Source organism: Bombyx mori, chromosome 8 (genome assembly GCF_030269925.1).
Source record: "Bombyx mori chromosome 8, ASM3026992v2".
Classification (NCBI taxonomy): Eukaryota; Metazoa; Arthropoda; class Insecta; order Lepidoptera; family Bombycidae; genus Bombyx; species Bombyx mori.
Genome location: NC_085114.1, coordinates 8,548,590 through 8,574,270, shown reverse-complemented (window position 1 = coordinate 8,574,270; position 25,681 = coordinate 8,548,590). Strand labels below are relative to the sequence as shown.

At 37.5% G+C, this 25,681-nt stretch overlaps 3 long non-coding RNA genes across 3 annotated transcripts in view; 1 reads left to right on the top strand and 2 right to left on the bottom strand.

Moving 5' to 3' along the window:
* Positions 1-5,412: 5,412 nt before the first annotated feature.
* The window catches only part of LOC134199258 (uncharacterized), a 55,282-nt gene continuing 35,013 nt past the window's right edge, over positions 5,413-25,681 (bottom strand). Inside the window, exon 2 of the long non-coding RNA XR_009973676.1 lies at positions 5,413-6,016. This is a non-coding gene — a long non-coding RNA (uncharacterized LOC134199258). The remainder of the gene's footprint in view (positions 6,017-25,681) is intronic.
* Positions 8,433-13,167, bottom strand: LOC134199259 (uncharacterized). The gene is made up of 4 exons (XR_009973677.1): positions 12,983-13,167; positions 10,002-10,180; positions 9,215-9,373; positions 8,433-8,678 (listed from the first exon to the last, which is right to left on the bottom strand). It is a non-coding gene; the product is annotated as an uncharacterized LOC134199259 (long non-coding RNA).
* Positions 16,398-17,215, top strand: LOC134199200 (uncharacterized). The gene is made up of 2 exons (XR_009973586.1): positions 16,398-16,573; positions 16,654-17,215. It is a non-coding gene; the product is annotated as an uncharacterized LOC134199200 (long non-coding RNA).

Here is a 25,681-nt window from a genome sequence, read left to right as displayed (position 1 = left end):
CAAGTTTTTTTACTTTCCCGATTTGCTTCAAGTGGATTAATACAGTTTTATCACTTAACCCGAAGCCTGCAGCTATCTCTGAAGTGCTTTAAGATAGATCCGCTCCCACAATAGCCTTTAATTGCTTAGAGCTGTTTCTGCAGCACTGGTGCCACTGTAGATTGCGTACTGGTAAATAAGTATCCCGTTATTTCACGTTTTCCACTGTGCGGTAATAAGCGATGCCAAAGCAAAAAAATAATGAATGACTGTTTTTTTGAAAACTCAAATGTAGCAGCTAAATTAATTTATAAATTTGAATTTGGAATTCTTATTCAAAGAGGAGATATTTCAAATCAAAGTGGTCAGTACGACAAAACGCTAACTTCGTAAGGACCTAATATATCTATAATGTAAGTGTATTAGCTAAATATTGAGCAGAAGTACCAGGTGTATTTATCTAAATCAATAGGTTTACCTATATTTGTTCAAATGCCTACTAAATTACTACAAGTTCACAAACTGTTGTCGACGTTACCTACTTTTCTTTTTAATGTCATTTGACTGGCCAAAGCCATGTAATACTTTATGCCATTTATAGGCTTTCTTTACCTTTTAAGGACTGTCTGTGACATATATCACAAAATCTCAAAGAACTATGGTCATTAACATTGCTTCAATCATAGATAAAATACACTTAATATTTAAAACTTCAATAGGACTCATCAACCAGAATTCTAAGAGGCGGTTGTTCGGAATTACATGTACCACGCAATCCATGCATGTCCATGAAGAATGTATTGGATAACTGACACCAAAGCTATCACAATGATACTAGTCATATGCATAAGCTGTAAAAGCTCAGAATCTGCACAAATTCACCGAATTAAATGTACGGGCTTTCCGCTCGTAGCTTCGTCCGCGTGGTTTACATTGTATAATGCGTGCGCGGAGATCCATGTTCAGCAAAGGAATGAAAGGAAGTCTGCCCACTGAGTTTCTCGCCGGATCTTCTCAGTAGGTCCCGTTTCCGATCCGGTGGTAGATTCTGCGAATATCTTGCTAGGGCCAGTGTTAGCAACACCTCCGGTTTGTGCCCCGACAGCTCACTTACACAGGGTAACGCTGATATAGCCCCTGAAGGCTATCAGCATAGGTAGGAGAAAAAAAAGGTAGTCTAAATTTTTAACCACGGTCCAAAATTTAACCAAAAGAAATATCGTCAAATTCGGTTCAGTGGCTACGACATGAAAACGTAACAGACAAAAATAGTTCCTTTCGAATTAAAACTTCATAATTACTTAGTAATTTCTAACCATAAACGATATATAAGAAAATTTCCAAACTTTAAATGTCAAAAACGTTTCCACGCAACATTCGATTGTAATGAAATAAATATGTACCTATATTTTGTTTCAAATTAATTCTTTCATACCTATAAATTCTACAAGATTACGTTTAGTAGGTACCTACTTCTGGAGAAGCGCGCGAAGAAACAGATGGATAATAATTTAAAAAAATACTCTTCCCTTTTTTATTACCTACTTTCTTTACAAACTTACTTACTTAACAAACACAAACGATTATATTATTGAAGACAACAATTGAGCAATTATGGCTTCCCTTTTCGTTTTTAAATCACGTGAATTGTGCAACGTTGAACTAACCAAAATTTAAAGAGATAAATTCTGACATCGAAGACTTCCAATTTTCAGTCGAATCCGATGTTATTGCTCCATAAAAGACGTTTTGATGCTGTTCTCTGATCAAAGTAAACATCATAAAAACGATTCTACGGGTCATTAAAGACTTCCCACAAACGTAATAGCTGCACGTTCAAAATTTATATCGTATCTAAATAAAGAAACGTAGCAAGAAATATTTTATGTTAATGTACAAAAATGTGGTTGCTACAGTAACATAATAATGCAATGAAAAGTATATCTTGGTTCTAGCCAATGTCTGCATTATTTTCTACATGACATATTCTACACAAGATAGTTGTAAAAATTTTTGTTTAAATTTTTTTTTAATTTTTTTTTATTGCTTAGGTGAGTGGACGAGCTCGCAGCCCACCTGATGTTAAGTGGTTACTGGAGCCCGTAGAGATCCACAACATAAATGCGCCACCCACCTTGAGATATAAGTTCTAAGGTCTCAAGTAAGTTACAACGGCTGCCCCACCCTTCAAACCGAAACGCATTACTGCTTCACGGCAGAAATAGGCACGGTGGTGGTACCCAACCGCGCGGACCCACAAGAGGTCCTACCACCAGTAAAATATTAAATTAATTACGGGAAATTTTTATGAAGAAGTAAAAATGTTCTGATTTTGTTATTATCGTGTAGTTATTATCAAGCGGACGTGAAACTGAAAACTTACCAAACTACAACATAAATATCAATGCCAGAGGCACAGTAGGCCATTGCTTACCATTGAAGAGTCATATCAAACGTCATTTAAAGAAAAGCATGATGTAGCTGTTATGGAACACCGCCTAAACCTCCAATTCTGAATGCCGTAAATGCACTATAGATGAACGCAGAGGATGCCGTTCGTAGAGTGAGCTCTGCAGTTTGTAGAGTGGTAGTCGTTAGTGTGATCCTCTGTCAGTACTATTTGACAATCCAAGCACCGTTCACTATTCTTGACGAACTCTACGAATGCGACCAAGAATTCGAAGTGCAACTTAACTTCTCAGCGGGTCGTGATTGTCATCGGGTGGTTGATTCAGCAAATCCCTGCTTTAGGGCAGATGTTGGTAAATTACTTCAGGTTGAGCTCTGTGAGTTCTTAAGGCTTCTGGCAGTTAGGTAGGTAAAAAAGTACAAGGAACTGAGAGACTAATCTGGGCAGATTAAGATAGACCTAAACGATTAGAATTTCCGGCAATGTGAATAGGCATCTCCTGTAAAAAATGGCAGCAGTGCCCGAAAATATGACGGATGCTTTAATAGAAATTAATAATAATAAAAACATAATTATATTAATACGTTCAGGGTTACATTAGGAAAGTATACATAACACAACGACATGTACTTTTTGTTTGTGTTTTTTTTAATTTGATTTTGTTCGAAACTTCTGCTTCGTATTTCTGTCTAAGTCTAAACATTTGATAATACATCAATTCGTATCTCGTATTAATATCGTATATGTATTATTAAACTTATGACGCTTAGGAATTTGCACACCAATATACAGTTTTATTAAACTTTTTCTGAGTTCTTTAGTTCGAGCCGTCAGGAAACGTACATAGGAACTGGCAGGTATCGCGAATTCACGAGACCGTTTCAGAAATTCAATACGCAACTTCAACTAGAGGAACAAGTAACAAACATTTACATTATAGACACACTCGTTCCACTCAGAGACGTGTACATACTTTGGTTCTACGTTCGAGTGATAATTTAAAACATTCTCAATGTGCTCAATATTAACATGCAATACAACCTGATACAAACATTCTTACACAATTGTTGGCGCTGAATCGTAATTAAAAACACTGTAAATTGGCACTGTATAATGAAAGCCTTCAAAATAGTTTTCATTATATCTACGACTCGCGAAAAGTAAAGAAAATAACACAACTATAAATGTTTTATTTATTATCAATCCCATACGTAAAAGTTAACAGAAAGTGGGGGAGGCGTGAAGCATTTCCGTCATCGGCTCCCGTAATCCGCCTCGAAGGATAGTTCGTAGTCGGAATAGTTCTAATACCCTTGGCTCTCCTAAGGCTTAACGCATTTATTTAGTTATCTCTCCGCCTCAATTACGTAGAACGAACTAAACTTCAGTCTAGATATTCCTTTCGAAGCCGTAAAGATTACTTTTACAACTTCTTGGAAAGTTTCTGTAGATAACTAAATATAATATCAGTTCCAATAATGAAGATATAATTTATCTTTTTCCAGATCAAGGTTCAGTTCTTTAATTATGATTTTGATTTGGACTTATTTATGTTTATTTCAATCAATTACGTTCTTACTTCGATTTTCTTTCTTGTTTGTTTTCAGAAATAGTGGTGTTCAAATGGTACAGAACAGCATCATTAGCTTTAATATCCACGTGGTTCAGATTTTTGTTTTATTTATGTAATTATTTAAATACATTTACAGCTAATTGGTTCAACCATGACCGTTGCCTATTTTATTGACACTAAATTGCATCAGACTCACGCATTCAATATTTCAATTAATTTTATTTTGTGAAGATGTTGTATCAATTTAAGACGTAAAATTGGGTATTAAAACATAGCTGATGAACATTTATGAGACATTAAATAAATAAGCCTCAAAACAATTTAAGAATAAGACTTTTTTCATGCCGTTTGAATGTACCATAACCAGATAATCTACTTTTCCCACAAAGAAATCCGATTGATTCGGTTTATGGATGTCTGAATTTTCATCCTTTAAGATCTTGATCGAGGTTAAAAAGAAGTCTATTACTAAGACCCAACGTCTCTGCAGGCTCCATTAGAGGCAGTGATATCTGTAGGGAGGCACGGGGAGAGAAGGGGTGGCTCTACAAACAATCCCTCGGATATTGAACGATGCGTTCGGAAATGCAGCGCCGTCGGCTGCGTGCAACGGAACGTACACGTCTCATTGCACGCCAACCAATGCCAACCAACGTGTGAAGATATGAATGTCCTCATTTTCATGTTGTTTTGTATTCATAAAACATTTCAGTTTTGTAAGGAAAGCACTGATTTTTCTCGCTAAGTGATTTCGTAGGCTTTTAATTGAAATAGATTAAACGTAAGACAGAGATTAGATAATTATATTACGGACGGAAACCACACAGCAATATTATCAAAATTTTATATTTAACATTAGAGCATAATTATTTAATTTAAGTACATACCTGACCCAGACGACCGGGCAATACAGAGCCGTCGTCGTGTCGTCGCCCTGTGTGCTTAGTACGAGTTTCTTAACGTTCTCGATAGCGTAAAAGTTAACCCAATTTTGTATGCAGTTGGAACAGCGCCCCTAGCGGCAAACGTACGCAAACGATCCCATTCCATACAAATATGAGCTAACTTTTACGCTATCGAGGACGTTAAAAACTCGCACTAAGCACACTGAACACGTATGTATGTTCGGATCCTTCCGATCCACTGTCGGTACTTCTAGGTATTCCAACTACCGGTCACTGATCACATTGAACTCGATGAATGCGCCATTGGGTTCAATATGCAACTTAACCCACAGACACAATCCACTGAGTTTCTCACCGGATCTTACGAGGGTCGCCATTCCAATCCGGTGTAGATTCAGCGAAGCACTGCTCTTGCTAGGGCAGATATTAGTAAAGTCCTTCAAGCTGAGCCTCCTGAGTAAGCCTACGCACCCGGTAAAACCAGAATAGCCCCTCGAAGTTACTGGCAGTACGTAGGAAAAACCTTTAAGTGAAACGAGTTTAAATGTTTTTAATACGCTTTTATTAGCTTCAAACGTATGTATGTTTGTAAAGGAATCTTTAAACATGATTTTGACCCCCTTCAAAACGTCGGATTAACTTGAAATTTGGTATACTTATTAAGGACCGATGAGAATTCACTAAGACAGTTATTAACAGATATTAAAAAAAATATATTGAAAAAAAAATTTTAAAAATTGAAATTCAACTAAAAAATTAAAAATAAATAATAGTTGTTATAAAAAAAATGCGTCGGGTGCATGATATCAGTAGCTATATTTTATGAACAGATATAAGTAGAATATTTTGAAAATATCCTGAAAAGCACTTTCTTGATTTTTTCCTTGATTCCTGATTTTCTATAAAAGCGTATTTTGTTAGTTTTTTTTTAAACTATTATTTATTAAAAATTACTGCAAGTACTATTTAGTTTAAGTAAGGAAAATTATACGCGTGTCCGATTAAAGGTAAACGAACGGGTCTAACTTGCTTCATCTCGGAACCATCGTCTATCGTAGACAATGTAGGAGGTACGTATAACGTGGATGTAGTGTGCGGCCATCTGTTGCGGTTAAGTGTACTCCATCCGAAGCGGGATGAGCCGCCATCCTTCATGGACCGAAAATAAAACGAGGTTAACTATACTATGCTATGCACGGACAGTATGAAATTTGTCTTAGTTTTGATTTTAGGGCGCTTTCTATATTACTTTTATGATAATATCTGAGTTACATAATTCCTATGTTTTATCATTTACTTACAAACGAGTTTTAGGTGGCAGGCAGCGACATGAGCTACGGTGATTACTCACCATTAGACGAGCTGTATGATAATATATCTGCCTTCGAACACAGTTAAAAAAACGTTTTAAGACGACATTTTCAAATGACTAGGCAAGCTATTTAAGATTACGCTTTGGGTAACTATTTCTTTTATTGTATTATTTCAAATAGTTTTGAAGGTCTTTGTAACTAAATATTAGCCTATAGAAGATATTTTAAGTATACGAGTATATTGCCCAGCAATGGACGTCTGTGGACTGAAAGATAGAGGCTGTACGGCTAGAGAGTCAATCCATGTTTGGAAAAATCTTTATACACCATTCCGTAGCTCTGAAACTTGAAAATTTCGTACCGAGTTGTAACTAGCTCTAAAGTATTAATGTTGTAAAAATAAAAAAAAAAAGTTGTGTCATATTTTCAACAACAATCAAAATGATTCGGTCAAATATTCAAATGGTCCGGTCATTAACGTAATTAATCACAAAGAACTACCGTGTGCCGTGAAAATAGCACGTAGTTTGAAATCGTTTACTGAGTCTATGCTGCGTTTCGTCCCTGCAATTTGCAACGTATTTACTACCCACAAAAAGTGTCTCCATTTTCAAAGGTACACCCGTAGCGGGCAATTATTGTATGTAACCGTGTGCAGACATTGTGTTTTGGCTTACATCCAACGTCACACACTTGAATACCGTTTGATGTACCACACCATATGCAACTCACGGCGTATGTTACATACATCTAGGAGAAATCGATATCCTTAAACGCTAAAATGGCGTATAAAATTTACTCCATTTTTAACGTGTAATTAATTTTTAATGTTTGGGTAGTATCGTACATCTTATTTTCTCGTAACAAATTGACGTTTGGATTGAAATTTATTAAATAAAAAAATATATTTTTTTATTGGCTTTGTAGGCCGACGAGCATACCACCCACCTGATGGTAAGTGGTCACCGTCGCTTATGGATGTCAGCAATGCCAGGGGCAGAGCCGAGCCGCTGCCTACCATTTTGAACTAATTACGTATAAACGATTAGAGCATATGTACATAAAAAATATGTCCTTTGAAATTTACACTCGTTCAAATTGTATATTAGCTTCTTGCGCTTAACTCCAGATAATTGTGTCAGTGATCTAAGTAACAGAACATAAAGAGATTAATTATAAATTGAAGTCGTTGTGGCCTAAAGGATAACACGTCCGGTGCATTCGTAGCGATGCAACGGTGTTCGAATCCCGCAGGCGGGTACCAATTTTTCTAATGAAATACGTACTTAACAATTGTTCACGATTGACTTCCACGGTGAAGGAATAACATCGTGTAATAAAACCAAAACCCACAAAATTATAATTTGCGTAATTACTGGTGGTAGGACCTCTTGTGAGTCCGCACGGGTAGGTACCACCGCCCCGCCTATTTCTGCCGTGAAGCAGTAATGCGTTTCGGTTTGAAGGGTGGGGCAGCTGTTGTAACTATACTGAGACCTTAGAACTTCTATCTCAAGGTGTGTGGCGCATTTACGAGGTAGATGTCTATGGGTTCCAGTAACCACTTAACACCGGGTGGGCAGTGAGCTCGTCCACACATCTAAGCAATAAAAAAATTAAAAATAAAATGTCAAAACTGCAGTCGAAATTACATCACAAATACAATTTATATAACATGACATGAACACCTTCAACCTACTTCTTCAGCGGCTTGGCTGTATACCTAGCATTGCTGACGCCTATGAGCGACGGTGACCACTTACTATCAGGTGGGCCGTGTGCTCATCGGCCTACAAAGGTAAAAAACGTTCACTAAAACGTGAAGAGTGTGTATGGGTGTGTGTGTTAGTGTTTAGTGTGTCTGTATGATTGTTTACTAAGTTAATTAAAAAGCATTAAGTTGATTGCCATTCATCATTTGAGTACTCTGAGTGATCTAGCATTGAACCTTTGTTAGATTTCTGGTAATTTCGAGTCTGGGATTTCATATCTCGATCTATCATACTTCCAACGCAGAACTTATATAACGCAGAAGAAAATATGAACTTGGACCTTTGAATTCAGAATGTTTATCTACAAAATAGACGGCAGTAAAGATAAAATCAACGGCGTCTGTAAAAATACTACAGTGATAAAACTGTACTTAGGTTCTAGATCATTTGTGACCATTCTGTGTTTGTAATAATAAGTTGGCAGGCAAAATTTACGTGGTGCTTTCTTATCATTACGCGACCAGGAAAAATAAAATGCACTTCAGTGAAAGAATACGAATTTAATAGTACAATTTATTACGTGTTTAATTAATACGATGTATTGAATGTAATAATGGAGATAATATTATATGTTTTTATTTTAAGGACGCTTATGGACCTTCTTTTCTAAATCAATAAAATATACGAAGCTACCTGTTGATCCATGTTAATTCTGTTTTCGTGTTTAATAAAGTATATATCATTTATATCCTCTCTCTCTCTTTTTCTCTATACTAAGTTAAGATACTGAAACATCAACGGATGAAAAGAAAATAATTAAAATTCCTGATTTCCATAACGAAAATTCTCGTAGTTCTTTTGCTTTAAAAAAGAGGGCTTGAAAAATGTCATTGCGAAACAGTTTGGTGAGGTTTTCCCGTGTCAAGAAGGGTTGGAGCGCGGCCAGATGGCCCTTGTGAGGAGTGAGGGGCATTCTCGCCCGACAAACGCTAATTGCTACCAACTCTTTCATAATTATCGCAATCACACGTAATTGTTAACGAATTTTTTTATTTAATCGAGTTTCATTTTGAAGCATGCGCGTTGGCGTATTGTTCTAGGATTTGACTAATGATAACGATGATAAATGTTTCAAGCTATACTAAGTCTTTGTAACGTAACTGAAACAAATTAAGACTAAAATCCGAGACTTTATAATACTTTATCTTGGTTAAAGTAGTTATTTTATATTACTTACATTATAATAAATAAATGGATACAGATGAACCCGAATTTTTTTCCTTGATTGTTTTTAAAATTAATAAATGGATGAACCTGCTAACCTCTCCACCTACTCCTGGTATTATGTGACTACCGTAGCCCATAGTCGAATCGTTTGGAGCCTCTGGGTCTACGAAGGGACTTCGGTTCTCTCTGTATTCTGTGCCGTACGTGCCATAGGGAACGTGCTTTGAAGAAATATTTGACGACTTTGCAGGTGACTACGATAGAAATTTGAAGAATGAGTAATAAATATTAAGAATCTTCAGCGTTGTTAATTGGCAGTCGCCCCCCTATGTCACATGAGATTGTGGCCCACACCACAGCTTTGTTAGATTGTGTTGCATTTATTATACATACGAACACTTTCAGATCGCGATCGTATGTTTTTCTTGTCCCAAAACAATAATATGTCTATCCATTGCACTCTATAATACATTAATGAATCTTTTCATACTGCTACAATAGGTTTTTTTTCTGGAATCTCAAAGGTACACATTGAGTAGAAAACAAAACATAAATTCTACATTATGAACTCAAGAAAATCAGGTTTCTACTTTTTTTTAATTCTATAGATCAGATTATGTTCATGGCTCGCCTGTTATTTATTTCCTGAGCTTGAAGACATCACAATGCTAATAACCCACCCTGAAACATGAGCTCTCCATGTATATGTAAAGTTCAACGCCTATCCTGCCTTACAAATCAGAATGTTTGCCTACTTCGCAGCAGAAATAGTCAATTTATTTATACTATTCACTAAGTTTTACGATTAAACAATTTGCCATCATTTAAATGCATCGTTTCATAAATTAATTTAAGCCTAAATAAAACACAATTACTACAAACATGTAGTTCCAAAGGCCTCAAATATTAATGGGTTAAATTTGGATTATTTTCTTCATTCCTGGCTGGGGTCCAGCGTAGTCGGCTGGAGCGAGTATTGCCAAAGCTTCAATTACAACATGTAATACTTTTTCTACGCCATATTTTTGCTTGGTTTTAAAGCTATATTCGAAGTTTATTTACTGTAAGGAAACGTGAAGTCAGCGTGTAGGTTTGGAATGGTTTATTAGTGGCCCATACACATTTAGACTGTGTTATAACTGCCTGTTTTATTTGAATTAGAGGTCCCGCAGTAGTCGAAATTCGACTATAATTAATTGGAATTGTAAGTTTGTACACTATTATGGTTGTATTTTATACTTCTATAATCACAAATTTCGCCAAGACTAAACTATAAAAAATATTAATAAAGACAAACAATATTTAATCTATTCTCAATTTGACAACAGACGTCAAGAACAAAAGTTTGACAATAAATATTAAGCATGCGTGTGTGCGTCAAATACATGAAGTAGTGTGTGTAATGTTTTCTTTATTGATTTAATGTATCTTTTATCCATTATTTTAAAAAAATATTAGCATTGTGCACTTCTTCTCTATATTCTCTATAAGTGTGGAAAATTTCATACTCCTCGGTCCGCGCAATTTTCGTAAAAAGGGATACAAAGTTTTTGCTTCATGTATTAATATATAGATATTTCTATTATAGATGATAGTTAATCTATTTTTCCATAATCTTTTAATATGCAATTTAGACTGTCGTTTAATCGATTGCGTGCTAAACCCATCAGCAAACAGTGATTGAAGACAGTCCAGGGAAACCTATTTTTTTCGGGCCGTGCCGAACCTCATACATGAGGTTTCCGTGCCCATGAGGCACGTGGGGTATGTGGTTCTGGACGACTCGCGGATGGTGGGTGCGGACCGCGGGCCGAGGAATGCTTTTAGAGCGCTACCCACCAAACGACTCCCCTTGCACCCAGCGTCTAATCTCCGCCTGGAATCAGAATTCAAGCAGAGTAGAGTTGTTCCCACGGTCAACACTACGAAGACCCTAATCGATGAGTCGTCAACGAACAACGACGCCGGCATCTGCGATACGGCGGCCCGTCAGGCCGCCTGGGCAGTGCCGCTGGTATTCCGGGAGGATACCCCGTTGAGTCAGAACTAGCCTGCCAGGCCCGACCGTGGAAAACCGCTAACCGAGTTGCTCTTCTATAGTAGGTCTGGCGACGACGGTGACGACAACAACGCGGATCGCATCGCGGACTGCAGCCGCTTAAGCGTCGTCCCATCATCCTGGTGTCAGTACGCTATAGAGAGGTTGCCTCATCACAGATGTCGGAGCTAGACGAACGGCTGCAACTGAACCCCGGGTTGGTGAAAACGGCACAGTGCCGCGAGGGAATAAGTGCTCTCCTTGTCCCGTGCAACCGCCTCTTTCTGTGAGATGGTGGACTCGCAAAAGTCAAGCATTGCATGTCAGGACTTGTCACTGCCAAGAATCGTAGCCAGATGGTCGGCAGCGATAGGTCCGGTCCTATCTTCGCGACAAGAACGTGGCGCTGCTCTGCGAAAATGGGACAGTACATGAGGGTGTGCTCCGCCACGTCCTCGTTGCAGCACACAGACGTTGGTTCCCTCCGCGCGACGAGGGACAGATAGTGGTCGAAGCAGCCGTGTCCTGTAGGCACTTGCGTCCTCCGGATGGTAAGGTTTTACTGGTGGTAGGACCTCTTGTGAGTCCGCGCGGGTGGGTACCACCACCCTGCCTATTTCTGCCGTGAAGCAGTAATGCGTTTCGGTTTGAAGCGTGGGGCAGCCGTTGTAACTATACTTGAGACCTTAGAACTTGTATCTCAAGGTGGGTGGCGCATTTACGTTGTGGATGTCTATGGGCTCCAGTAACCACTTAACACCAGGTGGGCTGTGAGCTTGTCCACCCATATAAGCAATAAAAAAAAAAAAGATCCAGTGAAACCCAGTCGCTCCGATCTCGACGTGGACGCTTTCAATCACGAGATAGGCTCTCCGATGTAGCATTTTCCAGGCCCCGTGAAACAACAGGGCCTGGAGTTTATCGAACGCCACCTCCAACATTCGGATCCTACCGATGACGATAGCCAGCTCCGCGCAAGAAAGACGAGCAGACTCACTAAACTCCTTTCTCCGGGATGGAGGAAACGCAATGGGCTACGGAAACTGCGCACAGGTCCGGAAAAGGATCGCGAAGGTTACTCTGAAGGACCAGATGTTCGACAGGAGAAGGCCGAGAACCGACCTCTAAAGAGCACCGTGCTCGACGGGGAGCCGGAGCAGCCCTTCCACTGTGCCTGATGTATACCACCGACCCGTCCTCAAGGTAGAACCCGATCATCCGACGCAGATACGCGGGGACTCAATGATACTCCAGCGTCACCGACAATGAACAGGGCTTAGGTTATTGAATGTATTGGCGATATCCAGGGACACTGCCAGGGCTACGGTGCCCTGACCTTATCAGAGAGGTTGCGAACGTGCATCACTGCATCGATTGTTGAGCGGGTTGAGCGGCCCTCTTTGAATTCGAACTGCTCCGCTGACAGACCGGATCGACTCCGATCAGTTGTCGGACGATGCGAGCGACCACCAGCCGTTTGAACAGTTTGTGTGCCTCATCCAGTAACAAGATGAGGTGGTACCACTAGGGCACTGAAGGTCAACTTCTAGATCTAGCCGTGAACACCATCAGAGCAAGGGCCGCATCCACGAATCTCCTCGTCCAAAATGATCGGAGAGCAGTCCAGAGAAACCTACCTCAGCCTAGTGCAGGAAAAAACTGTGCTAAGTGAAAAATGAAGCGTTAAACAGGAATATCATACAAATTTAAATTACTTAACCAAAGCCCACTATCGTACATAATAGGGGGAAGAAAACTAAAGGAAGCTAAGATAATCTTGTAATATCAGGTAAGCTGAACATATTCACTAAGTTAAGCGAGCTACCTCAGGGATAAAATTACCGATGCGTTTTGCCTTGTAAGGGATGTCTACTCTGCACATACTAAGCGTGTTTAATTTATGTATCTCGTATATCCGGAGGCACAATATCACTTGCTTAGCATTATTAAAACTGCGTTGTTCGGTGGTTGAGTTTTAGTGAAATTATATTTGTAATGAATGATTGAATGTCAATCTGTCATATGACAATTGATAGTTGTTTAAATAAATTTTCGGTTAATGGACGTTGTGAAATGTGTGATAAAGAATTATTGAAGAAAGGGCATTAAATGTTGTTTCTTGTTGTTTAGAAGAAACGCAATCTCGTCTTTTCTTATTTAAACACCGTAATTACTATTATATATTTATATTTTTTTGTTTAGGTACGTTTTACCAAAATCTGAATATGATTGGTTCATAAGTCTCATTATTTGTTTAATACGCAATAAATACCTTTAAAAACTAAAATATATTTCGTACTTATCAACGTTACATATAATATTTATTTGTAAAATGTTTTGACAAATAATAATTTTAAGACGTGGAACACGACGAGCAATATAAGTCAATCTTGTTAGTCATTTAAAAAGAAAAACCCTGGATATTGTAATTTTCAAAAATATTCGACACCTCCTCGTATTAAATTTATTTACATTTCTAAAACTAGCTTTTCATTCTTGCTCGAACATTCATTGCTGAGATTATCTATTATTAAAGACAAAAAGGTCCTTTTCTCATTTAAGATTGGATATTATACCAACAAATAATTTATGTACGAAGATTTAAAAAATTCAAATTGAAGCTGAATAATAAAGCTATCCAGTCTATATGATGGATTAATAGAAATAAAAACCAACAGAATGGAGCCAAATAAAATGTTCTTTTAATTTTTATTGTTAGCCAAATTTATTATTTATTTATTGTATTGTGAAACCCATAGTTTAGAGTTTTTATTTGCCAAAGATCTTAAAACCAGAAACTTGAAGCTACAAAATGGTTTTCTTAATCTCTTAAAGACAAATTTTCACAGAAACATAACATTTCCATATTTATTTCAGTAGTAAATTAACGGCTGCCGGTTCTAAAATGTGAACTTCAACTTTAACCATTCATTATAAATTGCGATAAACTGGTACTATAGACATCAATTACACTCCTCTCTCCCCATTTAACTAAGTCCTAGACGTTACACAGAGTCTTAAATACAGTCTATGTATACGTTAATGGCGAAACTTTAAAACGGTGCGGGAAAGCAGTTTAAAAGTATGTAAGAGACCTCATGTAAGTTCGTTGAATGGAAGCAGAGTGTGCATTGAAAGCGTCGACGTGTCGTTACCAAGAATTACAGTTTCACCGAGTCAAATCAATACAAAGCGACAAATACGTACACTGGTGTCGAATAGTTTGGAAAATCGCCAGAGGCAATCGGTCGACCTCTGTACTCGTCCACTTCATCGTTGTAAGCCCTTATGTAAAGCCACAATGTGCATTCGTGATTTTAACACTTTCTAAAGATGATGACCGAGCTTTGCTCGTTTTTTTTTTTTTTTTGATAATGCCATCTTATTGTGTCTTTAAAGCGGTTAGTTGCCCTTCAATTAAAAAAAAATAGTATTATTTATTATTCGCCAATAGATGTCGGGAAGAGTTGATTATTGAAAACATGAATAAAACAACATTTTCTGAAAATAAATCGTAGCTAGATCGATTTATCGCCCCCGAAATACCCTATATACTAAATTTTATGAAAATCGTTGGAGCCGTTTCCGAGATTCAGATTATATATAGAAGAATTGCTCGTTTAAAGGTATGATAATATATAATAATAAGATTCGGCCTATTTTTTCTCACGATCGTGTCGCGCTCCGATCTGAAGGACGGGACAGTCGTTTTGCGATACAATTAAAACTTCACAAACAACTTCATGTCTCGAAGTTGGTGGTGGCGTTCACGCTGTGAATTCGATAGGCTTCGGTAACTCTTTAATTCCACTTGGGTCGCAATTCGTTCACGCCTTAATTGAATACGGGAGTTCAATGTTTATCAACTTGTAACTGTCTTATCATGTGAATTTTAAATGGCTATTCTCACTATTGTTATTCACTACTACTATTACTCACTTAATTGCAGCTATAAGTCATTTATATTTCAAACTAGCTGACCCGGCAGACTTCGTAGTGCCTCAATCGATAAATAAAAGACCTAAGCTTTTGTATAAAATTAACTTAAAACAAATAAAAGAAATCCGTCCGACGGGGGACACATCAAAGGAAAAACAAAATTGTTATTTTTATTTAATTCCGAGCATTTTCATATTTATCTACCTTTTAAACCTACGCTGGACTTCTACAAATAATTCAAGACCAAAATTAGCTACATCGATCCAGCCGTTTTCGAGTTTTAGCCAGACTAACGAACATCAATTCATTTATATATATATAGATAGATTCATTACTATTCTCATGGTCCTAGCGGGTACCAATCGTTCAATGTGAGATTAAACGTTATAGTATCTCTTTTAAATTGCACAATAAGTATTGATATTATAAATATCTATGTATATCGATGCATTTATGTACACAGAGGAGAAGCGTAGTCTGTATGCGCGCCTCTCCACCGAGCTCGGAACTTGAGTGGCCAACTTTGTCCGCCGCGCGGTGAAACTTCGTTTTTCATTTAATTTGCCCGAAACGAGTGCAGCTTACAATATTTTCAGTGCTCGCGATTTTCCGTTCGGTCGTTCGTTATAAATTTCATGGTTAGATACAGTATAGTAATGCTAAATATTGTTCCCCCAAGAATATTATAATAGTTATGAAACCCCCCATATACGCTGATACACGATTAAAAGAATGGCATGATGCTACATTTACATTAACTAGTGGTCGCCCGGTAGTCGAAATTCGAGTATAATTAATTGAAATTATAAGTTTGTACACTATTATGATTCTATTTTCAAAGACTATTATACTTCTATAATCACTAATTTCGCCAAGACTATACTATAGAAAAATATTAATAAAGACAATATTTAATCTATTCTCAACTTGACGTCAAGAACAAAAGTTTGACAATAAATAAATAGTATGGATGCGTGTGTGCGTCAAATACATGGTAGTGTGTGTAATGTTTTTTTTATTGATTTAATGTATTAAAATTTTTTTTATTGATTTAATGTATGTAATCGTAACAGTATTTATGGCCAGACTAAGTATAATTTCATACTCCTCCGTCCGCGCAATTTTCGTAAAAAGGGATACAAAGTTTTTCCTTCACGTATTAATATATAGATTATTAAACTTTTCATTTTTTACTTTGAAACATTTTTTGATAATTTTAAAATCACAAATTTGCAAATTACAGTAGAACCTCATACAAGTATTACCTAATCTATTATCGGTCATTTCTGATTCATACTAATTTAGACATTTTGTATGACAACCACTACTAGCAGTGATTACGACTGGATATATTCTAATACGTTCAATTTAATAAATTAAAACGTTTCTATAAATCTTATGTTCTTGTTCAATTAGAGAAAAACCATGGTAAAATATGGTTACAGCAAAAAAAAAAAAATGCACTGTGTAATAAATTGTACGAGTCAGCGTCCTATTGAAATTGGTACATTATTTTTACGTTAACATAAATTGTTTGCAAGTAGCATTTGTTCACAGACGTCGCGTTGGGATAAACTGCGAACGGGCTTAGATAAACAAGCTTTGCGCCGTGGAGCGTAAGCGCATGGCCCGTCTGTAGTGTGCGTGCGTGTGTCGTTGAACGTTTCCAGTTTTCCAATCCGACTGGGAGGTGTTCCGGTAGACGATAAGGAGTGATCTGCGGAAGACAGCGTAGCATCGTGCAGCAGACGCGATCGATAGTGCAGCGAGACCGCGCCTCCCCCCCCTCCCCCCTCGCTCTCTGTCCGCCGCCGGCTGAAACTTTCGCGATAAGTACGGAACTAGCGCGTGCCGTACGCAATGCAATATTGTTAGCCGGTTACGAGTCTGAAACAGCGGATATTAAGGCTGCGGAGACTCCGTTGTCGCGTTTTTACATTGTGAGCTTCGAATGAATACCGAGTTTTCGTTGCATTGTATTAATTTTATTATCTAACTAAATGCTGTGGGGGTTACTGTTAATGATACTTTCGTGCCTCACGGTTGACGACTGTAATTATTCGTGACCGAAATTAAATTGTAAAATTCATGGCATTCATTAAAACTTTATGAACAGAAATTGGTGGAGTCTTTTATGGATAATATTTTGCTTGAGAAGCCAATATCTCGAATTTTGTTTCACTTTTCGTGAAATAAATTCAAAATCTCACTGTCCACAGATTCACATACTAAGCCTAGAACCTAAATTTTAAGTGAGCTCACAGCCCATATCAAACTATTGTGAATGCCCACATCTACCTTTGATAGGAGGAGGTCGAAGCTTTACTTCTATTGGAGTAATGTTTATCTCCCTCTTCAGATTAGAACACGTGATTATGCAGGAGGATCTAGAAATATTTTGAAATAAGAGTAACAATATTTGCGGACTACATATCTACTCCCTGTGTTGAGAGTATTAATTAGAGAGCGAAGCAGAGGAAAATACGTATGAGGTGAAAAAAATAGGCAGGGAAAAAAGTCCGAATTACATCAATACGACTGGATATTTAGGAATAGTTGTGTCTAATGAAGATTGAGGTCACGCAATCGTGACTTCTGATTAATGTACAGTATACGTTGCCGTGTTAAATCTTCTGGCCAAGCGAAGCGTTCTTTGTTTTGATCTTGACGTTTTGGTTTGACGGTTTACCATTAGGCATTTACCATTCAACGGCCGTCTGGTGTAGTTGTAAGTGACATGGTCACTACACAAGGGGGTCGGGGGTTCGAATCCCGCCAAGCGAAGGTATTTGTATGATAAATATAAATGTCTTTACCAGGGTTATGGATGTATCTTAAATATATGTATGTGTATAATAAAAATCTTACATTTATTTCCGCTATCTGGTACCTGTAACACAAGTTCTTGACGAACTTATCATGGGACCAGTCAACGTGGTGTGATTGTTAGTAAATATTTATTAATATTTATTATTATTATTGAAGTATAAATATAACGTGTTAGTATGACGTTGTTGCCGCAATGTGCACAACAAGAAATTATCCGGTGGTCGCAAAACGTCCAAGTTTCTCAAGTTCCGGCGTCTCACAAAAGTTCGGCTCGTTCCAGATGTGACGGCTTTTTTTAACTTTCAAATGTCCGATAAAATTTGAACGAACTGTATCAGTTTTGGTTTTAATACGAGCTGTTCCCTGAAAGTTTGCCCGTTCGGTTTGTATTATCAAACGTTAAACATCATTGCGGGTCAGACAGATTGGTTAATGTATGCTCAGCAAAATAAACTGTAAATGGATTGAATAAATATTTTGTTCTGTCCATAACATCATCATCATCATCATCATCATAATCAACAGCCCACAGTCGTCCACTGCTGAACATAAGCTTCTTCCAATCCACACCACTGAGCCCGGCACTGCGGCTCTCCTCATCCACTTCTTGCCGGCCACCGTGCGGAGGTCATCGCACCACCTAGCCAGGGGGCGTCCCACGTTACGTCTTCCGCTGCGCGGTCTCCACTCGAGAACCCGTCTGCTCCAGCGATCGTCAGTCCTACATAAGCTTTTAAAAAAATCTTGAATAGAATAGTTACTTCATATTTAGCAAATATTCATCGGAGAAAAAGGAACAAAAAAAAATCAGCTGTCACACACGCATCTAAACTATCTCGTAATTGAGAAACAAAATCGACAAAAATCGCCACGGTCGTGATTCCTTTGACGAGATGTTAATAAATGGGGCGCTTACACCTTATAATTGGGAAAAACTGTCGCGTCCTCATCTCAGTTACAGATGGGAATAAATCTTTACGTACAACGGGGATCACCGGGCGCCTTCACAGCTCCGCTTCGGTAACTTATTCAGATCGCGTGTTCACTCTGTCCTCTGAATATAAGGAATATAAGACGTTGCGGCCCATTTATTCTACGTCGAGCAAAGCGCGTCGCCCGCTCGCCCTACTCATCTAAACGTTGAAGACGCTCAAACTGCCCTTAGTAATTAATGACTGCCGACACCTAACGCTAATTTTAATTATGCTTCAGGCGTTGCGTCGAGGCACAAATAAATTGGTATACATTCCTTCTGTTGTAATTTCGGCTATTTATATTTCGGGTGTTGACTGTTCACGACATAACGAGAGCTCATGAAACGCTCATTCTTTTCTGCTTTTAAAAATATAACAAAAGAGTAGGTTTGACTTCGATGAAATTGTGAACAGTTTTAATTTATATATCTGGTATATATATATATTATATGTCTGGTGTAGTGGTAAGTGACATGGTCACTACATAAGGGGGTCGCGGGCTCGAATCCCGCCAAGGGAAGATATTTGTGTGATAAATATAAATGTCTTTTCCAGGGTTATGGATATATGTATGTGTATAATAAAAATCTTACATTTATTTCCGTTATCTGGTACCTGTAACACAAGTTCTTTACGAACTTATAACGGGACTAGTTAACGTGACGTGATTGTTAGTAAATATTTATTTATTTATATGATAATTAAAACTGCATTTTGGTTTCTAATGTAAGTTCTTGAAGATCGTTTCTCAAAACATTGTGAACTATTTATTACAAACAATTTTAACTTTTGTATGCTTAATAAAACATTTCAATGAAATAGATTAAAGATTAACATTTCTTTAGATAATGAATGGTAATGCCGTTTAATGGTACATAATAAATTGAGAGATGCTCTTCGAATACAAAAGCGGAAGAAAAATAACTCATATGTTATTCCAGTCACAGGCGCGTTCTCAACGTAAATGTGACTCGCGCGGATATAGACATGTTTTTAGCATTTATGATAGCTTTATTGCATTATGGAATAGGTATGTACATATATATTTTTTTATTAAATCTCATTGCATCTATCATTATTTTAAGTATGACAATATTTCACGACGTCGATTCTAGGTAGGCAATGACTTCGATATGCGGATGATCTCGCCATTGCTGATGTCCATGGGCGACAGTGACCTTTCTTCAGCAAACATGCCACATGTTCGTCCATTTCCCATGGTAATAAAAGGGCTCCGCTGTAAAAATGTGATGGATGGATGTGATGGAAGATCTTCCACCGACCTGGTGAAATTGCTCGGTAGACCGACGGTCCGAATTTTATAATATATGTACAAACTTATCTTGAAAATGTTGTTAGCGAGATTCAGGCATCCGGCAAATAATTTGTGTTCTATGATAGCTACGCTACAGGTATTTTGAGCTAATTTATCTCAATGTAGATATTCATTTGAGCAAATTCAAATTCAATTATGGTAGGCAGCGGCTTGGCTCTGCCCCTGGCATTGCTGACGTCCATGAGCGACGGTGACCACTTACCATCAGGTGGGCCGTATGCCCGTCTGCCTACAAAGGCAATAAAAAAAGAAGCTAAAAGTTCATTTTTTAAAGATACAGAAATTAAAATACTCTAAATTTTGCTTTATAATCGTCTCATCTTGAATATTTATTTATTTATTTAAAAAGCTTTTGTTCATTTTATTCTATAGCAAAGAGGAAGTCTCCTTTCCGCTGCTGTTTACTTATGCATAGTTTCAGATAAGTTTGCATGAAAATGTATTTTCCAACGTGTAGAGGTCTTCACTGGTTCCATATTTATGGCACGCAAAATAAAATGTAGCTGCTTGTCGTCGATTCTTGATAAAAATGCAAACCATAGCCGCCGGCTCACGGCACCGACGCTCGCTGAATAAGCCCGCGCCACTATCGAGACTAGATTACATTTTAAGAGTTTACATACTCAGACTACAAACATTTCAGTCAATTTCGAACAGCCGGTAAATACACTATCGGCCCGTACGGTACGTTTAGGGAAACGTAGTAAGGCTATAGATAGAGCGGGCCGGAGTAACCTCAGCTCTCACCTGACCGTCAGACGGTTTCAGGTAAACATTGTAACGTGAACCGTGTACCACGTGCTAACCATGTGGCCATAATTCGACCGACGTCGTAACAATTTAACGCTTAGACTTTTGTTTTGTACGATTTACATTTACACGAGTCACATTTTCTAACGTCGATATACAAATTTAATGATTTTTACTCGGTTTTATTTCATCCAATTTCCAGTGAGGAAGCACAGTTACCGAGTTGAACCGGTGGGCGTGTTCCAGACAGTATTGATTTGGTTTTTCCTATTCTGTCAGGAATACGCTTGGGCGGGATGTTAGAAGGGGATGGCAATGTTAGCAGAAGGTCGGACCTAGTGTGCAGTTTCCACGTAAAGCCCGCTTAAGTTCTTAAAGGTCGTAAGTGAAGGATGAATGAAAGCGTGCTGCGATCCTGTAGCGACGGCCGCTGTCGACGCGTCCGCTTCCGGTAAATCCGTTCTACAACTTCCAGCATTTATTCGTTTTTCAAACTTTGTATTGCTGAATAAACGATTTTCAATTTACTTGGTGCGTTTTTATTTATTAGATGTGTGATCTTAAAGCACTATGAATCAAAAAAAAAATGATAAAAAAATTGTGATTTTAAAATCAACGATATTTATATTTTATTTTTCATTCATTACTTTATCCACTCCTTTGTAACATTCGCCCGTGACCATAAATTTTAAAAATTATTTGAAATGTCAGAAATAATATAAGTAATAATATAAATATAAAGAAAAACATATCATAATATCATTAATAAAACAAGAAAATTGCAAATATTTTCGAATTCAAGAATGGAATCGGTATTCATGCAGTGCATATTCATAAGGTGAAATGTGGTTTGATTCGGCCTCGTACTCTCAATTTGACAATTAACGATAATACTATTAATATCATTAAAAGCTCTGATATATATAAAATTAAAAAAATCAGTATTTTCGTCGTATACAAAATTAAAACTACTTTTACGGCTTTACGGCTTAAAAGCCCAGAATGTAACGTCATACTAGTGATCACTCTTAAAACCCCAAATTACTATGAACAAGTAATAATAAACCGATGAATAAACATTTTTATTTGCCTTTGCTCATTCTTTATGCCTCGCATTGTTGTTTTTGCGTCAATATTTAATGTCAAAGAGAAGCACAGTATAGTCTACGATTTTATTATATGTCTCGAATATATTTAGTGTGTAATCTATGATTATATGTAAATTTATTTTAATTATACTGCTTAGCATCACGAACGTATTAACTTGCCAATCATTTTCATTCGCAAACAAATAAAAATATGAATAAAGAACGCAGATGAATGGTATCATTATGATTTTGCCCAATACATGAGCACATTTGGCTAATCCTAAACAACAAAAAAGATCTGCAATAATTGGAGAAAGTCAACCGTACAAAATACATGAAAGTACTCGATACTTAAATACGGAATAAGGTATAAGGAAGTATTATGGCAAATGGGTTTACTTGCTTAAATAGATTTGCGAAAAAGGAATTTCTCGGAAGAGACTCGGTCCTCTTCAAAAGTTCAGGGAGGTCGGAGTATTTTCACAAATATCGGTGCGAAACGGGCGCGACGCGACTCGACTCGCCCCGGGGAGATCGGAACTTCACATCCAATACTCGGTGTTTTCCACATCGTAAAAATATTCATTTCGTCGTGTTTTCCCTCTTCGTAAAGTACAATCACAATTTCTTTTATGAATACCTTTTTTAATGTAAGCCGCTCAAAGAGAAGTTCTGATCAGATTTTGAAATATTGCCAAGACAAATAAGAAAGGCAAAGTTTAATTTTCGTATTATTCAGCTCGTCAATATTATACAATTTGTGTATCTGCCACGATAGTAACAAAGTAGATAAACGTTCCAATTGGAACCTTAAATTACGAACCTTATTTGTTTGTTACATTCATTAACCTTTTTAAAAATATATTGTAATGATATTTTAAATGGCAAAAAGAACCAATTTAAAAATTGCTTATTTTGGTCGACGTTTAGCTCACAGCGGGAAGCGGTATCTGCAGTCAAGACTTTTAGGATAATCAATAAACTTTTATAATAATACTACTCGCCGAACCCGTCGCAAGCGTCGAAGGGCTCGGCGAGTAAATTAACCCATAGACACAGCCCTCTGAGTTTCGCCGGATCTTCTCAGTGGGTTGTGTTTCCGATCCGGTGGTAGATTCTGCGAAGCACTGCTCTTGTTAGGGCCAGTGTTAGCAACACTCCCGATTTGAGCCCCATGAGCTCACCTACTAGTTCGGTGAATCTAGAATAACCCTTCGAGGTTACTAGAATAGGTAGGGAAAAAAATAATACTACTACCTATTATTCTGTACGTTATTGATTTTTTTTTAAGACTTAAGTATGATATATTTACTTCTTAGTTATAATTATTTTATAAATTTAAAAGTTTGTAAGCATGTATTTTTGTCACTTTGCAGGTAAAAATGTTTTAACCGATTTTGATGTTAGCACAAAGAAAGTTTATGGCCTGAATGACCGCATAGGATACTTTTTATTGTGGTAAATGGCATGACCCGAACAATGTCGAGTGAACCTTCTATAATAATTACAACAGTTTTTTTTTTCTTTCCTTCTAAGTAGTCTAAGGAGCTATTGCAACTACGCGCGAACCAGTAGCTGACCTCACGTAGCTCAACCCGAGAGGTCTTGCTAATACTAGCCCTAGCAAGTGCTGCAACAGTATCTTTGTCTTGGTGTAGCTGGAAAGGCCTCCGAGCCACCAGTTATCCTTCTATCCTAAAAAGAAAAAACAGTGTGATCACTAGTTCGTGATTTTACAACGGATCTACAAATTGACTGGTAGTTTGTGAACAACATGACTATCAACACACACAAGCCACTCTTTATCCCATACATGATGCTTAAGCTTTGTCGAAGCTACTCATCCGATTATCGAATTTCAAAAGACCCTTGAAAGAGCTTCTACATCGCAAATAGCGTTTAGTTCGATTCGTTTTTAATTCATAGCCATAGTGGTTAACAAAGACGTTTATTGCGAGTGCTAAAACGACCAAGAATGAAAAGACGCTTCGGTTTCATGATAGCGAATATGTGGTGATGCGCCAATGTTATACGATCGGTAATCGTTAAAATCCAGGTGGACGTCAGTTCGTCTGTCCGTCAAAATCCATAAAAAAGATTATTTCTGCGTATAATGGTTTCGAGCTTAATAGATATCATCTCTATATATTACCGTAGATTCTTTGAATGATCCTTATTCAAAAGGATTGACGTAAATTTTAATCTTTTTAATCTCAGAGTATGAGATTGGGTTACCATTTTTTTTTTTATTGCTTGGATGGGTGGACGAGTTCAAAGCCCACCTGGTGTTAAGTGGTTACTGGAGCCCATAGACATCTACAACGTAAATGCGCCACCCACCTTGAGATATGCGTTCTAAGGTCTCAGTATACTTACAACGGCTGCCCCATTCTTCAAACCGAAATGCATTACTGCTTCACGGCAGAAATAGGCAGGGTGGTGGACACACAAGAGGTCCTACCACCAGTAAGATGCAGCTAATCGATTCAAACAGGAAGCTAGTTTGTTATTTCTTGTTATTTATTAACGTTCATGTGTATAAGCATTAAATTATATCAACTCATATTTAACTTTCCTTGAAAATCGCGTGTATTTTAAGTAACAAAATCCGTCTTGCCGTATTTATTCACCTTCCGAATTAATTAGTATGGTACATGCATTTTACTGGTGGTAGGACCTCTTGTGAGTCCGCACGGGTAGGTACCACCGCCCCGCCTATTTCTGCCGTGAAGCAGTAATGCGTTTCGGTTTGAAGGGTGGGGCAGCCGTTGTGACTATACTGAGACCTTAGAACTATATATCTCAAGGTGTGTGGCGCATTTACGTTGTAGATGTCTATGGGCTCCAGTAACCACTTAACATCAGGTGGGCTGTGAGCTCGTCCACACAGCTAAGCAATAAAAAAAAAAAAAAAAAAAAAAAAAAACTAAAATATTATATAGTTAATAAGTAACAATGTAAACTTTAATTATATTTTACTTTGAATTTTTACTTCTGAAAATGTTTGTGATAAACAATGGCTAACTCTGTTTTTAGTTTTTAAGTAGTGAAAGTTCGAAAAATTATGTTCACAGCTCCCCTTATGCTAAAGAAATATTGTAATTTTTAAGTTATACTTTTTTAGGCACGTTATGAAAAATTTATGAGAGTGAAATTTTACGATGCGCGCGCACCGTGACACAAAATTAACAGAATGAAGTTGCCCACTAAATCGCTCATTAGAATACGACCGACGTAACTTGGCGAGTCTGAATATAGCCGCAGGTGAACTTTCCGAACCGTACCGAGAATTACCGAATTTATAAGATGTCAAGAAAAGGGATGTCCAATGTGCGTGTTTGAGGATGTTGTTTAATAGATTTTTTTTCAAATAGATTAAAATAAAAATAAGAAAAAAAAATTAATAAAAATAAAGTATAACTTCTTACGCGCGTACCTAAGTACATGCACCCTTTTTCTCATAAAGGCATACTATTTTACTTTTGATCTTTCGCGCTCTCTGCTATCATTCCACGTGTACTAGTACAATTATGCTTTCACTAGGTGTATTAGTGAAAACATAATTGTACGGACAGTGAACTAAAAATATAGCAGCTTCGAAATGCTCA